This window comes from Mustela lutreola, chromosome 5 (genome assembly GCF_030435805.1).
Source record: "Mustela lutreola isolate mMusLut2 chromosome 5, mMusLut2.pri, whole genome shotgun sequence".
Classification (NCBI taxonomy): domain Eukaryota; kingdom Metazoa; phylum Chordata; class Mammalia; order Carnivora; family Mustelidae; genus Mustela; species Mustela lutreola.
In genome coordinates, this window is record NC_081294.1 from 158,798,859 (window position 1) to 158,817,691 (window position 18,833).

The window sequence follows — 18,833 nt, forward strand, 5'->3', positions numbered from 1 at the left end:
CCTTGGTCACCTGTCCTTGGTGGAGACATGGGCTTGCCACCAGGCGCCTAACCTGAACTCGAGAAAAAACTCCTAGAAAGAACTCGCCATCACATGCCGTCTTCCTCCAGGATGTGGAAGCTTGGAGGAAGCAGGGGGTTTAAAGGGAAGGAGTGGGGACAGTCCCCCAAAGCTCCCTATTCAGTGCAGGGGCGGTGTGCAGGGATCCTGTCACCTCTCCTTTCCTGTGGGGAAAGCACTGGCCTAGTCCGCGAGTCCGCCTGAGCGCCAGAGTAAAAGGCCAAGCGATGCCTACACCGGGAGATGGTAGTGTGCCTAGAGTGCCATCCTTAGCTACACAAGCCACTGCACGGTTGTGGCTGTGTCTGCTTAGTTCGGCCTGCCAGGGTGAACTCAGGACGCGAACATGGAGCCCGGGAAAGCAAGGCCCAATTGGCACCAGCTCTCCCGCAGCGCCTCTTCCCTGACGCGACTGAAGCCTTGCTGAGGAAGCAGCGGCGAAGTGCTGTTCGCTCCAAGCCAAAGACTCTGCGGAAGCACAGCATGTGCTGATAAATGTTCAGCGGGCTGCTGCTGCTTGCCTGAGCCACGTCAGGTGGTGGGAGAAACCCTGCATACAGGCAAAGACTCTTTGCCTAGGCGTCTCCCCTGGGAATGCACAGTATTCGTTGGGAAATCAGAGTTAGGTGTTGGGATGCTGCTTCTGTTTGCCTGAGCTAGTCTCCGCAGCACGGTGGAAGATTCCCGCATGGAATGAAATAGTCTTTGCCCTAGCATCCCCTCTGCCTGAGAGAGAAGCATGGTTGCACACGTCTGTCACCGCGCTCCCCAGGAGCAAGTGTGGGGAAGGCGCAACACGCCGCCCCCGGGGAAGAGAAGGAGTCCTTGGCCCTGGGGTCGGGAAACGCTCGGGAATTAGGATAGCCTGCCGAGGCAGGAGCAGCAGGTCGGAGGCAATACAAGTGTCACCCGCTCCCTGTGCCTAGAGATGGAATCCTGGATGGGAAGGAGACATGAGGGGACGACTAGGACAGGGGCGTGTGCTCCACTCTGAGGATGGAATCTGGGCAGAAAGCAGGCAGAAGGGGACAGAATCTCTTTGACCACATGTCGCAAGGGAAGCCTTGGCATTTCCACCAGGTGCCGTACTCGGAACTCGCAGAAACAACCCCATGGAGAAACGGGCAGTCAATTGCTGTCTTCCACCAAGATGTGGCAGCGTTGTCGGTGGAAGGGGGTGTGCCAGGGAAGGAGTGGAGACCGTCCCCCACAGTACCCCATCCCAGTGCACGGGCAGTGTGCAGGGATCCTGTCGCCTCCTCTCTCCTGTGGTGAAGGCACTGGCCTAGGCCCAGAGTCTGCCAGAGCGCCGGAGCAAAAGGAAAAGCCTTACCTACTCCAGGAGATGGTAATAGGCATAGAGTGCCATGCTAGGCCCCACACGCTGCTGCAGGGTGGTTTCCGTGTCTCCTTAGTTCGGCTTAGCAAGGTGAACCCCGGGCGCGAACTTGGAGCACGGGAACTCAAAGCCCAAGATGAAACAGCTCTCCCGCGGCTCTTCTTCCCTGCCACGAAGACCGAACGACCAAAGCCTTACTGAGAAAGCAGTAGCGAAGTGCGGTTCGCGCCAAGCTGAAAACCTCTGCGACAGCATAGCTGTCGCTGGGAAATCACAGTCGGTTCTGTGGGCTGCTTTCGTTGCTTGCCTTAGCCTAGTATTCGCAGCACGATGGGAGAAACCCGCATAGAGCGAAAGCCTCTTTGCCGGGGCATCCCCTCTGGGAAAGCACAGCATTCTTTGGGAAATCAGAGTCGGGTCTGTCGGATGCTGCGTGCTGCTTGCCGGAGCTCGTCTCCACCACACGGTGTAATAAACCCACATGGAGCGAAATCCACTTTGCCTGGGCATCCTCTCTGCCTGAGAGAGAAGCGCAGTGGCGCCTGTGGAAAGGAGAGGAACATTATTTCATGGAGGAGGAAGAAGTTGGTAAGGGTGCTTGAAGGAAAGTCCCCTGGAGAAAGGCAGGGTAATGGAGAACTCTCACCAGCTGAGCTGCAAAGCTCCTACAAAAAGTCAGGAGATGAACCTCCAGCTTCCCCTGTGGGGCCTGGAATTGGTGAGTCTCTCCTGTGGGGGATTGCAATGTGGTGTCTGTAATGGGCACTGAGCACCAGGTGCCCCCTTCCAGCCTCCCCTTCTGGCATCCCCAGATCACTATACTGGGGCTTCCCTTCCTGCTTTTGCACAGTTCTAACCAGCTTGTGGTGGAACGTTGTGGAAAACTGAAATTCCAAATCCACTGCTTCTACTGCACCTGAGATACATGGGCCCATGATTTAATCCTCCCACGAGTCTCTTGCTAACATGTGTCCTCTCCATGTTGGGTGACCTGGATCTGGGAGGGCTTGGCCTCCATCCCAAAGTCTGATGTTCTCTCTGCTTCCGTGTCGTCGTGCTAACATGGATGTTTGGAAGAGTCATTTCCTCTGCGGTGATTTCAAAGTGAAGTCAACTTGTTATAGCAGCACAAATACGTGCTGTCTCCACACTCAGATTCCCCAGCCGTCATTTCTTTACCACGTTTGCCACTTCACACGGGATGCTTCAGTGTGTTTGATCCCACACCAGGACAATGACCTGCAGAACCACCACATAACCTGAAATGAGGAGATCATTACAGAACCCATCCAAGGGTTAGTGTTAGGGACCAGGGACATGGCAGGACTGACCTGAAGACCCATGGAGAGCTGTCTGGGTGGCTGAGTTGACAGTGTAGGTGAGGGTGAGTGTCTGGCTAGGCTTTTGTCCAAAAGTCAGCTCTGTGTGGGTGTGTCCTCAGCTGGGCATGCAGATTTCTGCTCCTCTGAATCCTTTCCGGAGTTCCAAATGGCACAGTTTCCTTCTGGGCGGCAGGCTGAGTCCTCTGGGATTGCCCAGGTGTCCCCAAATTGTAGGGCACCTACTGCAAGGCCTTTGGGGTCAGAATCCTGAGAACCAAACCAAAGGTTATGGTTAGGGCCCACCACATGGCAGGCCCGATCTGCCAGCACGCTGTCCATCTTTCTGGGGGAGGGGGCAGTCGAGGGATTTGTTCAGGGTGAGTGTCAAGCTCCAGGTTTGCATCCAGGGGCCTGCTGAATATGGGGGTGTCCAGAGGTAGGAATGCAGATTTCAGTTCCTCTGAATCCTTTCTGGAGTTCCAAATGGCATGGTTCCTTTCAGGGTGGCAGGGTGAGTCCTATGGTGTTCCTCACTATCCCCAATCTCTGAGGCTTTGGAGCCAGGCCGTCGGGGACAGAACTCTCAGGACAGAATCTAGGCTTAAGAGTTTGTGCCTATGGGAATGGCTGCACTGATCTGAAAGCACTGTGGCGAGGATCACAGGGGTCTGAGTTGAGAGCATGGTTCAGGATCAGTATCAAGGTCTGGGTTTGTGTCCAGGGGACCGCTGAATGTGGGGGTGGTCTCAGATGTCCAAGATTATTTCCCCTACTCTGAATCCTTTCCAGCATTACAAATAGCTTGTTTTCCTCCTGAGTGGCAAGCTGAAATCTCTGGGATTTCTCAGGTCTTGCCCTTGCCCTTGCAAGGGCAAGATACTTTTTACAGTAAAAGAATTCCCAAGATGAGCTGAATAGCAGAAAAGACACAGCTCAGGAGTAAATCAGTGAACAGGAATATCATGCCAAAAACTTCTCTGAGAACACACTACAGAGCAAGGGAAGATAGGAGAGAAAGCTGAGATATAAAGGACAAACCCTCCAACTTACCAACATCATTCCCTACTTGTTTATTTCCATTGCTGTCAGCTCCTTCCCAGTCAAAAATAAGTCACCTGAGCCAGCCTTTTTTCTTCCTGTGTTTGGGGCACTGCAAAGCCCACAAGAGGGGCCAAGGGCACCCCTGTACCTGCTGAGCTGAGCCCATTTGTACCCCAACAGTGAGAAGGTACCAGCCTGGCCCTCTGGTGCTCCATGGTTTGTGGCAGTCCTTCCTTCTGGACCCTGCTTTGTCGCTCTTCCTTCCCTATCCCTGGTCTCAAACTAGGGATTGCTCCTGGAGGAGGAACTCAGGGAGATGAGGCTCAGGAGGACCTCCCTGCCTGGAATCTCCGTGTGAGGAGGGCACAGCCAACAGATTTTGCCCAGGGACTTGCAAAATGCAGAGAGGCAGATTTCTTTTCTCTCTTTCTCTCTCTAGCCTCATACCAACCAGGAGTTCTTAGAACTTTCTTCAGTGACTTCTAGGTGTAACTTGGCCACTATTTCCACAGAAAGGCCACTTGAGCATGATCAAACACACGTATAAGCAATTACATTAAAAAAAAACAATAAGCCAATGCACACAGACCTTTGACAGCAGCACAGGACGCTCAAGGGACCAGAGTCCCTACCTTGGGCAATAGTGGTAGAGGCCGGGTTCTGCCACACAGGTCCCTAGACCTTTGGCAGTTTCCACGATTGCAAATCCAGACATGCAGAATCCTGAGGGACAACATACTAACTGCAAAAGAGCAAAAGTTCATCAGGATTCAGAGAGTGGAAATCCACTTGTACTGGAAAAGAAAGAAGTAGGCTTGCTGTGAATCCAGCAGGGAGGACAGGCATAGATAAAGGCTGGTGTATGGGTCACGGAAACTATTGTTTCTCAAGGGTCATGCTGTCTCTGTAAAATGCTATGAGGACTGTCTCTTGGGGAACTCCTGCTTTCCTACCAGTGTCACCCCCAGATTCTGCTTTGCTAGTCCCATGGATTCCTGGGGATACCCAGTTGATAAGCTACGCTGTCCTCATGACAACACTTACTAATGGACTGAATGTTTGTGTCTTGTCCCAATTCAGATGTTGAAGCCCTGACCCTCAAGGAGTGCCATCAGGAGGCATGGGCTTTGAGAGGTGATGAGGTCATGAGATTTGAACACTTGTGACAGAGATAAAAGCACTTCTGAGAAAAGACCCGAGAGATTGTTCTGCCAGCTGTCATCCATGCAAGGCTACAACAGAAATATGGGCATCTATAGATAATGAAGCAGTCTCTTGCTAGATATCAGATCTCCCAGGATCTTGCTTTTGGACTTCTCAGTCTCTAGAACTGCCAGGAATAGTACATGCTTTGCTGTTTCAGCCACCCAGTCTGTCATCATTTGTTGCAGCAACTTGAACTGAATAAGGCAGAGCCCAAGTCCTGGTTAATCCCTGCTTCTACACATTTCCCCTCAGAAAGAGCTTCTAATCCAGAGCTGACCCCTGCTTTCCATACACGTGCTTTCGACTCCTTCTGTGAGAGCCCAGAGTTTGTAAAAGACTCCTCCCTCATGGCAACCAGCATTCTGTGATTCCTGAGGAATGTCCTCCCTGACTGTATTGAGTCAATCAATCTGATTTTGATTCTGGAGTCGCAGGATCAAGGACTGCATCAGGCTCCCAGCTTCATGGGGAGTCTGCTTCTCCCTCTGACCTTCTCCCCTCTCATGCTCTCTCTCTCTCTCTCACTCTCTCTCTCTCAAATAAATAAATAAAAATCTTTAAAAAATCTGATTTTAACAGACCATAAGCTTGTTCTTGCTGGTCTTTGGAAGATTAGGCATTAGCCCTTTGGAGAAAGTGCTGAATGGCTGCTTCATGAAGGGGTGAACTGTGTCCCCAAAGTCTCTTTTTGCTGCCTTCTAATCACAGATGCTGAGACAAATCCTCCCAGGTGCTGGTTTTTCAAAGCACTTAATGCTTTGGCTTTGAAGTTCCTCACTTGACAGTTCTGCTTTAATCAGTTTGTGACAAAACAGCCAATTGGTAGTGGATGCAAAGTGCACTGATAAAGTTAATATCAGGGAACAATTTTTTGAGTGTCATGCATGTGCATGTGTGTTCACACACATATCCATGTGCTAAGCATTATGGTAAATGTCTGACAAGAACTAAAACATCAAAAAGTCAGGATACCCCATTAGCTGATATTTTTATTATTCCTACATCCTAAACTATGAAAAACAGGGTCACAGAATAAGAAGTGGCAAAAAGAATCAAGATTTGAGGCAGTTCGATTTCACAGCCAGCCTTGATCAATAGGCATGTACACCTGTGTCTAATTTCAGCTCTATGTAACCTTGCCATAACAGGGAACAATTTTTTGAGTGTCATGCATGTGCATGTGTGTTCACACACATATCCATGTGCTAAGCATTATGGTAAATGTCTGACAAGAACTAAAACATCAAAAAGTCAGGATACCCCATTAGCTGATATTTTTATTATTCCTACATCCTAAACTATGAAAAACAGGGTCACAGAATAAGAAGTGGCAAAAAGAATCAAGATTTGAGGCAGTTCGATTTCACAGCCAGCCTTGATCAATAGGCATGTACACCTGTGTCTAATTTCAGCTCTATGTAACCTTGCCATAACCTTGGATAAGCCATTCATCTCTCAAGTTCGGGTTCTTGGTCCAAAGAGGGAAGGGGCACAGGTTGAGTACCTCCAGTGGGACTTCCTGGCAGGCTTGTTCATCCAAGCATTCCTGTTTCAGTTTGAGTAATTGAGTCCAGTCTTTGTTTTACCGAAGGCCAAGCTTGTCCAGTGTGTCCATGCCACCAGCCAACAGCATTTGTCCATGCCATGTAACAACTGAGCAACATTCATAGGAATGGGGGGAGGAAAAGATGTCCACAGGTGTTGACAGATGTTCTGCATGGAGGGATAGGAGCTGGGGCCATCATTTGCTGTTTCTAGTGGCCTTCTCTGTCGAGTTAAAATAAATGGCAATTATTTGCAACGACAGGGATGAAAGTAGAGGGTATTATGCCAAGCGAAATAAGTCAGTCAGAGAAAGACAATTATCATATGATCTCACTCATATGATGAGTTTAAGAAACAAAACAGAATCATAGGGGAGTAAAGGAAAAAAATAAAACAAGATGAAGTCAAAGAGGGAGACAAACCAGAAGAGACTTTAATAAAAAAGATTTTTATTTACTTATTTGACAAACAGAGATCACAAGTAGGCAGAGGGGCAGGAAGAGAGAGAGAGGAGGATGCAGACTCCCAAGGGAGCAGAGAGCCTGATGTGGGGCTCGATCCCAGGACCCTGAGATCATAACCTGAGTTGAAGGCAGAGAGGCTTTAACCCACTGAGCCAGCCAGGTCCCCCTCAGAAGAGACTCTTAATCACAGTAAACAAACTGAGGGTTCTTGGAGGGGAGGGGGATGGGTGGATGGGGTAATTGGGTGATGGACATTAAGGAAGGCATGTGATACAGTGAGCACTGGGTGTTATAAAAGACTGATGAATCACTAACCTGTATGTCTGAAACTAGTATTATATGTTAATTAATTGTATTTAGATTAAAATTTTCTTTAAAAATAATTTTAAAATAAAATAAGGAACAATCAAATAATGATCAGAGTTATCCAGCAGGGAGTATCAGATCTAGATGTCAGTTAAATTTAAGGGGCTTGCCGAAGTTTACGAGAGTCATGCTAGGTCATTTTCCTGTGCGGGGATGTCTCCAGGGGCAGTTCCAAAGACAAAGATTAGAAATATTTCTCCTTCCCCCATTCCTCCTAGAGCCAAAGATGTTTCCTCCACTCACCCACTGGCCCTGTATGTTGCTTTCTCCCTGCCAATCAAAAAATCAGTGAGTAACTATAACTTCACCTTTTCCAATATCCCCCTCCCCCCGACCTTTTGTCTTTAATGGCCATGGGCAACAGGGACAAAGACATTTTTTAAAAACTTACAGAGATCTATTATGCTCTACTATCTTGGCCCGCATAGGCCACTACAAAGGGATTCTGTGAACCGTGTACTCAGATGAATGGTCATTATCTTCAAAAAGGCAGGGGCAGTGATAGACACATGAACCAAAAAAAGCAAGAGTTAATGGACCATCAGAATAATGGAGTACCAACACTTTTTTGTCTTTGGCTTGAATCCTCAAGGTCCAGTGTCTCAACAGAATTTTCATTTTTGTCTCATCTGACTCACTTGTCCACCCCTGGGCCAGTTGGCAGTTATACTGAGAACTGGAAATTTTCCTTAGAAGAGAAAAAGAGTATTTGTCAGGTAAACCAAGGAAATGTCCATTATAGGAAGTTAGGCCTTTTGTCATGGTACTCCATTAGCACCCTCCTGACTGTTAAAGAAAAAAAAAAATTTGTGACACCCATTAAAGACAGTAAGGAAGATTTTATTCAAGGGATGCTACTACAATGGGATTTTATTTTATAGTATGGGAGAGAAATCTGGCTCAGCTCAGACAAATGGAGATTTACAGCTAAAGAACATGGTGGGGGTCACTGAATGTAAAATTAAGATGGAACATCAAGGGTAAGGATGAAGGGATTCTGGCTAAACCATCTGGACAGTAATATTGTTGAAGGAAGGCTAGGGTCATAAACTATTGAGATCAGGGGATAAGGAATTTTTTAAAAAATACTTATTAATACATTTTAGAGAGAGGGAGCAGGGGTAGGGGTAGAGGGAGAGGGAAAGAGAATTTTAATCAGACTCTTCACTGAGCATAGAGCCTGAGGTGAGGCTTAATCTCAGGACCGTGAGATCATGACCAGAGCAGAAACCAAGAGTCAAACGTTCAACCAGCTGCACCAACTAGGTGCCCTGGGAATAAGGGATTTGATCAGATATTAAGCATTATAGATACTGAAGCACCTGGGTGGCTTAGTTGGTTAAATCTCTGGCTTTGGCTTGGGTCATGATCTGATCCCAGGATCAAGCCTGACATTGGGCTTGCTGCTCAGTGGGGAGTCTGGTTCTCTCTCTCCCTCTGCTATTCCCCCTGCTCTGTCAAAATAAATAAATCTTAAAAAAAAAAAAGAGTGGTAAGATACCAGGGGTGAGAGATAAGGAATTTGATCAGATATCAAGAGTAGGATAGGAGATTGCTGAAAAATTGACTAAGCAGATTTCTTGCTAAAACTGGGCTAAGTGGGCGGAGCCTGAGGTCAAGGCTGGACAGAAAGAGGACTAAGAGGAACTTGACTCTAGTCTGGTCAAGGATAAAATCTTCATCATCCATGAGCATTGTATTTTCTGCAGTCACACATTTTACTAATTCTTTTATCAGACATTCAGTGAACGAGAAACATGAACACAGCAGCAATAATATAACAAATGTAAGTGCTCTAGCAGAGACAAAGGCAGTATAGGAATCCACCTCATCAGATTTAGAATATGCATGACTCCACTGCTTGACTGTTGAGATTAAGATGTAGTACAGAGGATCAGAGGGAAGGGAGGGAAAACTGATTGGGAGTCATCAGAAAGGGAGACGAACCATGAGGCACCTTTAACTATAGGAAACAAACTGAGAGTTGCAAACTGAGGGGAGTGGGAGACATGGAGTAACTGGGTGATAGGCAGTAAGGAGGACACGTGATGTGATGAGCACCAAGGGTTATCCACAACTGATGAGTTACTAAATTCTCTGAAACCAATGATGTACTATCTAATGGCTGATTGAATTTAAATATCTAAAAAAGACACTTAAAAAAAAAGATGTAGCATAACTCACAATATCCTTTGAGTGGAAGAATGTGCAGACTTTCCACACCTCTGCTGTCCAAGTCCCATGGCTAGTAGCCACATGTGGCTAATGACCACTTAAAAGGTGGCCAAGTTCAAATGGAGAAATGCTGTAAAAGCAGAATAAACACTGCCTTTCAAAGACATATTGTAACCAAAGGTCAGAGAGTATTGCCACCCTCACATCACAAACATCGCTTGACTTCTACAGCTAATGAGAGTGGGACCCAAGATGGGAGAGGTGAACTTGAGAGTCCATGATGTCAGAAAGAACATGGGGAAGAAAGAGTCACAATCCTGGAGTGGATGGGCTGAGGACTGTCAGAATGCCTTTTTTTTTTTTTTCTTGATGATTCTGTATACGGACAAGGAGAATTCACTGGAGATGACATCTGTATGCCTCACATTTTCAAGGGAAAATTATGAAAACGCATATAGACCCACAGCCATAGTTTAATTATGTTTGAAATGTGTTCAGAACTACTCCAGTCAGTAAATTGCATATTTTCACATTTAGCTTCTCAGTTTTCTCTTCGGCACCTCCCATTCTTGAAATCCCAACACAAATCCCATCTCTTGCCTAAGGACCATAAACTACCTCACTATTAAAGGCTACAGTTCATTCATTCATTTGATTCATTCAAAGCAACCTAATCTTGAGTGATGTCTTAGGCGCTCTTCTAGGGACTGGTGACACAGTGAACAAAATAGGTAAAGATCTCACTTTCATGGAGCCTATCTGGTATTTAGGGGAAAATCTTTCCTTATCAACATGAAAAGACTTATTATGGATGTTGCTTAGAATTTCAGTTTTTTTTTTTTTCTTGACAGTATCTCAGGTGATCATCTTTGAGGTGGTTCTCCTGAAAATACCTTTGGGGGGTACTGACTCGACTTTCTGAGTCAGACACTTTCCTAAAGACAGGGGTCACAGGAAAAGTGACAACTGTCACTCTTGCAGTAAGAACAGGGATCACAATGCTTGAAACAGAGATATGCTGCTCAGCTGTCAGAAAGTCCACAAGGCTCCAAATGTGTGTGGCCAACTAATGGAACCTGTAACTCAGAGGTTATCATCCTGAGAGCAATGGGAAATCCCTCTAGTTAAGGACTCTCCTTGACGGAAGCTTGACAATGGCCTTGATTTACTTACTATGATGTTTAGGGAATTATATACATTAAGAAAAGTGCACAAGGCACTTACATTTCCATGATACCATCAAAGATATTGTTGTTTTATTAAAATGTTACATCTAGAGCTGTAACGTATAGAGTAGTTAAGTCAATCACTATGTGGTACAGGTGAGACTATTGTAACAGCCATACTTCCATAAAAAAGAAAAATTTTTTTGTGGTTTCTGATCTAGGAATCAGCCAGTGAATAATTCTATATCAGTGTCCAGTTACCGGGCTAAACATGTAATCTATTTACACTTCTGAGGGTCAGCTGAATTGTGATCACTGAGCCAGCTGTTTTCTAGTAACTACTCATTTACCCAAGATAACAGATATAAGAAGGTAAAAGGCTTCTAAGAAGACTGGTTACTTATATTTTGAACCACATTTTGGCAGGTATAACTTGCAACTTGTGCTTAGTGGTAAGATTTCTGATATTTACTTTCTCCTTCCTTTGGCAAGTCAAGTTAGTTAAAAAGTAGTTAGAGTTGAGTCCATTGTTTTTCTTAAATGTTTACAGAGGTATAGAACTCTCAAGTTTCTTTACTAGACAATATTAGATCACATTACTGATAAAGATCAGAATGATTTACATTGCTAAAACGAGAACTTCCTGTCAGTTTGGAGAAAGCTCATTTTTATAACCAACATATTGGCTGGGCTAGAGATTAATGAGTGCTATGGGTGGGGTGATGAAAGTGATATATTCAATGACCTGTGGAATTTGTTCTGTAATTTCCCCACTCCTCTGGTCAGCAGAGCGTCTTCTTCAGTACCCAGCACTGCCCATAACTGCATTCAGAAAATCACTCTCCAAAAATGGTTATTTGTTTTGCCTTTTTTATAATTTTTTAAAACATTTGATTTATTTATTTGTCAGAGAGAGAGAATGAGAGCACAATCAGGGGGAGCAGCAGAGGGACGGGGAGAAGCAAGCTTCCTGCTTGGTGGGATTGCACAAGGGCTGAAGAAGACAGAATGGGAAGGGGACAAGGAGAATAGTGGGTTTCAGATTCTTGGGAACAGAGCCCACATCTATTTCTATGTTTATCTCACTGCTCTAAACCCAGGTCACAGCACAGTGCCTGCAGCAGAGTCAAGGAAGTGCTCCAGAACTGATAACTATTGCTATTTATACTACTAAAATTCCTCCACAAAGGGCCAAGTGTCATAGCTTCTCCCAGTTCCCCACACTGAACGCAATGAAGAATCAAACTATCGGGTTAAGGATGGCGAGGGGCATGTAACAGGACCCAGATCACAGGAGCCATATTGTATTGCAGGACCAGGGGTCTTACCAGTGACTAGGTATTCACTCCTCTTGAGAGGCTAGCTCCTTGGATCTCCCTCTTCAATCCTCTGAACCCATGTCTGGCATCAGTAACAAAAGTAAACATAACGTATCGCCCTCGTTTATTTTTTACTATTATTTGTTACAGAGGAAGAGAGAGATCACAAGCAAGGGGAGCAGCAGGCAGAGGGAAGGCAGGCCCCCCACTAGAGGCTGGTATGGGATCCAATCCCAGGACCCTGGGATCATGACCTGAACCAAAGGTAGATGCTTAAATTGAGTAGGCTACCCAGGCGTCCCTTATTGTCCTTCTTTAAAATGTAATGTATTCTCTCTCCCTCTCTCTTTGTCCCCACTCTGTCACTCATACTCACACAATCACAGAGTCACAGACAATAGCAAGGTATTTCCCATTCTAATTCGCTAAGGCACTATGAGCTTAAGCTCAACAGAATCACTTTGCCAGCTGCTGCTCTACCGTGCCCTGATCCCTTCTCTATCCCCAAGCTCGATCTGTAACTCAAGTGTCATGGTGGTGGCTCTTTCTGCCCTCCCTCCACAAGGCTGTCATCAGCACACTCTTCCCCATGGCTCCACTCCCCGGCACTGTCTGCCTTTGGTCTACTGGTATGCCCTCTCCTAGAGCTTTTCCACTCTCCCTGAGGGAAAGACAACCCTTACTTCTCCCCTGTGGCTGTCACGTGTCCGCTATATATTGTGACGATCAGCCCGATTAAGAGATTGGGAACTAAAAGACTGGCTTCTGCTTATGGATAAAACTAACTCTGGGGCTTGGGACACATGACAGCAGCACATGGTGGTAGAACTGAGATGGTTAGGGAGTTAATCTGCATTTTCACATCTGGTCAGCAGCAGAACAAAGAGGACACCCCAGATCTCCTATCTCCCAGAACAGTACTCTTCAAGTAACTTACAGCACCATCCTTCTCCAGCTTTGGAAGTGGCACATTTCCAACCCCAAAGTCTTGATTCTAGGCAGCACTCCGAGAGATACTCCCTCGAGAATCACCCCTGGCTGGAAGTAGTGGTTGGCCAAGGCCTCCCAAATATCTTCCCTTCAGAGTTGCGCTTGCATCAAACTCAAAACTGTGGCACGTACGGGACTTTCCTGTCGGCCTCTAGCTCTAATGACCTATTGGACTTCAGAGGTGCTCTTTTATACCCACTTACCTTATAACATCAACGTGTGACTCCTCTAGAATTCTCTCCATGGTTTTTCTCCTGTACTAATTGTTATGGACTGAATTGTGTCCCCACAAAAGTCATATGAAGAATTCCTAATCTCCAGTGTGACTGGATCTGGAGATAGGGCCTACCTAGAAGGAGGTACTGAAGGCTTGGTGAGGTCACAGGAGTCCTAATCTGCTAGGACTGGTGTCCTCCTAAGGGGGAAACACATGAAAGCACTCCCCCTACCTCCCCTCTGGGGGCCCACAGAGAAGAGGTCATCTGAGGGCACAGTTGAAAAGATAGTGATCTATAGACCAACAAGAAAAGGCTCACTGGAGACCAACCTTGCTGGCACCTTGATCTGGAACTTCTGGCCTCCAGATCTGTGAGAAAATACATTTCTGCCATTTAAGCCCTCCAGCCTGTGTTTGGTATAGCAGCCTGAGTAGACAAAAATATACTGATAAAGCCTTCTTTCAAGCTTGGGAGAAACTTTCTATACACTGTGCTCCATGCTTTTGGGTCTAACCCTTCTCTCCATAGCCATTGCTAATATTTGAGCCAGAGAAGTCATAAATACTAGGAATGTTGGAATTGGATAGGGGATCAATAACCATCTAACTCAGTATCCCCAGCTATGAAGAATTAACACACAGACACAGACACGCGCGCACACACACACACACACACACACACACACAGACACGCACACTACAAACATGGTTATCCCACTTAATTACATTGGTAATTTCTTGATACCCAAGCCCACATGCCAGCTCCCCTTCAGAGTACTAACCTCACTATCTCCCTGTGACCTACCCACCTCCATGCAGACCTAGGACCTTATACCTCAACTCCTGCCAAGCTAACGACAAAAGTTTATGATTCAGTTCCTATCTCTCCTGCTTTATTCATGACCTCTTAAAGTCTAGTGACCCATCCTCCTCTTCTTTCTAAAAAACAAAACAAAACAAAACCAAACCCACTGCTTCCCGGGAACCTTTCAGATTTTTTTTAAATTTTTAAAAATTTTTTATTTCTTTTCAGCGTAACAGTATCCAGTGTTTTTGCACCACACCCAGTGCTCCATGCAATACGTGCCCTCCCCAGTACCCACCACCTCGTTCCCCCTACCTCCCCCCCACCCCTTCTAAATCCTCAGATTGTTTTTCAGAGTCCATAGTCTCATGTTTCACCTCCCCTTCCAATTTCCCTCAACTCCCTTCTCCTCTCCATCTCCCCTTGTCCTCCATGCTATTTGTTATGCTCCCCAAATAAGGGAAACCCTATGATCATTGACTCTCTCTGCTGGACTTATTTCACTCAGCATAATCTCTTCAAGTCCCGTCCATGTTGCTACAAAAGTTGGGTATTCATCCTTCTTTCAGATGTTTTTTACCTCTATAATCTACTGGAGGATAACAATGTACCAGAACCCTTGAGTGACCATTAATGCCTATTGGTCACATCGTGTATGCTAAGTAGGACCCTATTCTGTGTTCTTAACAATCATGGCTTCGACTCGTAGCTGAAGGTGGACTTTAACTGGAGTCTATTGTGCAAATACCTGAAGCAGGAAGTCCCCTGCCCAGTGAATGAGGCATGCAGACTTCCAGAGGTCTTGAGGTCCTCTCTTCAAATATACACATTCACTTTGAGAAATCAGGATTCCCACCCAAATGAGAGACAAAAGAAAAGAAAAAAAGCAAAAAAAGAAAAGAAGAAAAAAGAGAGAGAGAGAGAGACAGGAAAGAAAGGGAAGATGAAAAATAAGGATCAGCCCAGATGGGCCCCAAGGTAAGATTAATGAAGTAGACAAACAAAAAGAGATAAAAAGACTGATACAAGTATATGACAAGAGAAAAAATATATATATATGTATGCAAATAAAGAAAGAACCTCGTCAAAAAGAACCACAAGTGTAAAATTTATATGCTATCAGGACAAACACAAAAAACACAGAAACACTGGTGGAAGAAGATGGGAGAGTTCTTATGAATTCTCAGTGTGTGCGAGGAAGGTTGTTTTGATTCTTCCTGGATGTATCTTGATATCTTTGTTAAAGGACTCAAATTTCCCAAGATAAAGGGGATTAAAAATGGTTTACCTATAGGGGGAGTATTGATTGGGGAAAGGGGATTACTTTGAAGTTTAACTCTATATGAATATTAGAGGATAAAACTAAAAAGGAATAAACTAGACTAAAATTTAAAAAAAGGAATTCAAAAAATAAAAATGCAAAAGAAAAACATAGGTGTATGTATCAAAAAGTTAGGTTAGAAAGGTATTTGGAATTTGATGTACTGTACAACTCGCTGTGATTGTAAATAGGTTAAAAAATTACCTATGTGTAAAAAAAAAAAATGAACCGGAATAGTGGGAACAAGTGAACAATACAAGTTTTCCTATGAAGTAGTGGTTGTTCTCTTGTAGTCCTTTTTTTTCTTTCTTGGTTTGTTTTCTCGGGAAGGGGCCTGCCACGTGGGTTGTCAGTCAATTATGAGTGGCTGCCTTCGGCTCAGGTCATGATGCCAGGATCCTGGGATCGAGTCCATCTTCAGTCTCTCTGCTCAGCAGAGAGCCTGCTTGTAAGTCTCCCTTTGCCTGAAGCTCTGCCTACTTGTGCTCTCTCTGTCAAATAAATAAATAAAATCTTTTTAAAAAACTGGAAGGGCTTCTCAGTCACTCTTTCCTACTATCCCCATTTGTACATAAGGAAAGGCAGCGCAAACCTGGAGGGAGGAGCCCAGAATAAAAATGAAAGAAAGAAAAAAAGAGAGAAAGAAAGAAAGAAAGAAAGAAAATGAAAAAGAAAGAAAATGAAAGGGGAACTGGCTGAGAGACTAGAACCAAAGCTTCACCAAAGTATAGCCTTCCAGGAAGTAGAAAATGGGATGTTTGCTTCCAGCTTGGAGAGTATGGGAGCTTGGGTAAAAGAAACAAGCAAAATCCCAATGATTACGAGGCTCTGGAGGAATGGGGTGGGGTACCCAGGTGACCAGTAGGTTACAAACCCTGATTCTACCCATTTTCATTAAAAAGAAAAAAAAGTACCCTGCAGTTCATCCTCTTCATGCCCCACCCTCCTGCAAAGAGAGTACAAAGCAGTGACTCTCGAGGTACATAAAAATGAGTGAGAAATAAACCAACAATCACAAATGTTTCAGAAAAATCAAGCCACGGAAAAAAAGAACAGCTTTAATATGTTTTATCCTTTCTTTCAAGAGAGAATATGCACCTAAGGGGGGGGGGAGTGTTCGACATTAACATCAATGTAATTAAATTAATCATATGGATAAGCCAGAATATCTTATCATGAAATGAGAGCAGGCAGTTATAAAAATAATTAACCGATATCTTGGAAATACAAATAGCAACAGAAGTAAAAAGAAACCTTTCAAAGAGATGGGTTGAATAGCAGAATGAGCACTGCTTAAAACCAAACCAGAGAGATGGAATATCAAGCTAAGGAATTCTCTAAGAAGGCAACCCAAGGAAGAAAAAGAAAAAACCTCTGAGTGACAGGTAAGGAATTACAGAAGACAGACCTAAAAGTTCCAGTAGAAGTCTACTGACATCCCATTGGTTTGTTATCCTTCCTGCTTATCTTCTCAGCCAAAAGTAAAGCACCTCAGCGCAGTTGGACTTTTCCCCAGTTATTGTTGGCTTCTGGCTCAGAGGCTCAAAGTGCTGGTTTGGGCCCCAGTTTTTCCCCAGGATTCCCCTACCAGCACCTGTGACTTTTTCAGACAGCCTCCTCAGGAAGCCCAGGACAACCAGCAGTTTCAGCGCTACCCAGTCCCTAGTACTGTGCCTCCTAAGCTAACACTTTATTACACTCTACCCATCGAGAGCCGGTCCGAGGCGACACCCCAGGACTCCAATGAGTCCAGCTGACAGATGCCAATCCAGCGATGAGAAAGCTCCTGAGCTCCAGAAAGCCACACGGGGACGCTGAGCCCCAAGGCCCCTGCATCATGACCCCACCCCTCCACGCAGACCCCGCCCCTTTATCAGCCAGGCTCTGTTGGAGTGCGAGGCCTTGTGGGAGTTGTGGTCCCCCCAGGTTCTCCAGCCTCCTGCGGGAAGGTGGGGCTGGCAGCTGAAAGAACCCAGGAACCACAGCTGCGAAGGACGCCTCTGCCTCCCTGGGAACTCAGGCTCTATGGCGGACAATTAGGCAGGACCACGTGAGTCTCCAAAACAAAGAGCAGGAGCAGGCTGGGCGCCTTCCCCTAGGCCCGCCGCCCTCCTGCCCTCCAACTCTCTCGCACTCCCTCACTCCCACGAGCCACCTCTCAGGTTTGGAACTTGATGAGGGAGCAGGAGGCTGACTGAGGACAAAGCAAAAGCTGGCACCTTGCACCCCCTCTCCACCCGCTCCCCTCTGTAATATGTGTAACATTCCTCAGGCACCCCTGACCACCATAAAGGAGAAACAAAGAGTTAACTTGCAGAGCTCACAATCCTGCAAGACAGGCATCTCCCAACTATCTTGATGTTAATGGTTTGGTGAAAGACAACTCCTCTTTAGCATATGAAAACTCCGTTGAAACCTCCCGTTCCCTTACCTTCCACCAACCACAGATTACTTAACCTGCAGCTCTTCCTGTCCACAGGTGCTGTCCCCATGCCTCAATAAACGACCCTTTTGCAGCAAATATGTCTCAAGAATTCTTTCTTGGTCATCAGCTCTGGACCTCAGCCCACTGAACCTCGACATTAAAGAAATACAAATTAAAATCATAAGGAGACATGCTTACATACCTATTAGAATGGCTAAAATTATAAAGGCTAATTGTACTTGGTCTGAGCTAGATTGAGAAGCAACAAAAAATCTAAACTCTGGTTGGCATATATCATGATACCACCACTTTGGATAATAGTTTGAAAGTTTTTTTAAATGCAAAATATGTTGCAGTTACACAAATATCCATTTTACTTCTAGGCATTTCACCAAGAGAAACAAACCCTATGTTCATACAAGGACTTGTATATGAATTTCATAGCAGCTTTATTTTTTAGAATTGAAAACAGTGGAAATGTTCATCAATGTCCATCAATAGAGCAAAGACAAGTTATGATCTATTCATTAAAGAGATTACTATTCAACATCAAAATGAACTATTTACAATTGGAGATTCTCAAAGTAATGATGCTGAGAAAAGAAAAGCCAGGCAATGAATAGTATATACTGTGTGATTCCATGACTATAAAAAATCTAGAAAATACAAATTTATATATAGTCACAGTCAGCAAATATATTGGTGAGATTTTAGTGCCTTCTTCTGTGCTCCCATAGCTTCCTACACCTGGATCTCCGAGCATTTGTTACACCATGTGAAAATATGAACTCTTTTTCTTTATTCTGTCTTACTAGAATAAGAATCCTTGAAATTTTATGGACATTTGAACTCTCAGTTATTAGCAGAAATTCTATCACACAGTAAGTTTCCAAATATAAAAGCCAGAGTTTTACAATGACTTCTAAGCTTTTACATGATCTAGCCACTCATTTAACCTCTGTGACCTCTTTCCCTGCTACTCTTCAGTCACTCACAGTGGCCTCCTTGTTATTCCTCAGATATGCCAGGCATGATACAACCTTATGGCCTTCATGATAGCCAATTCCTTTGT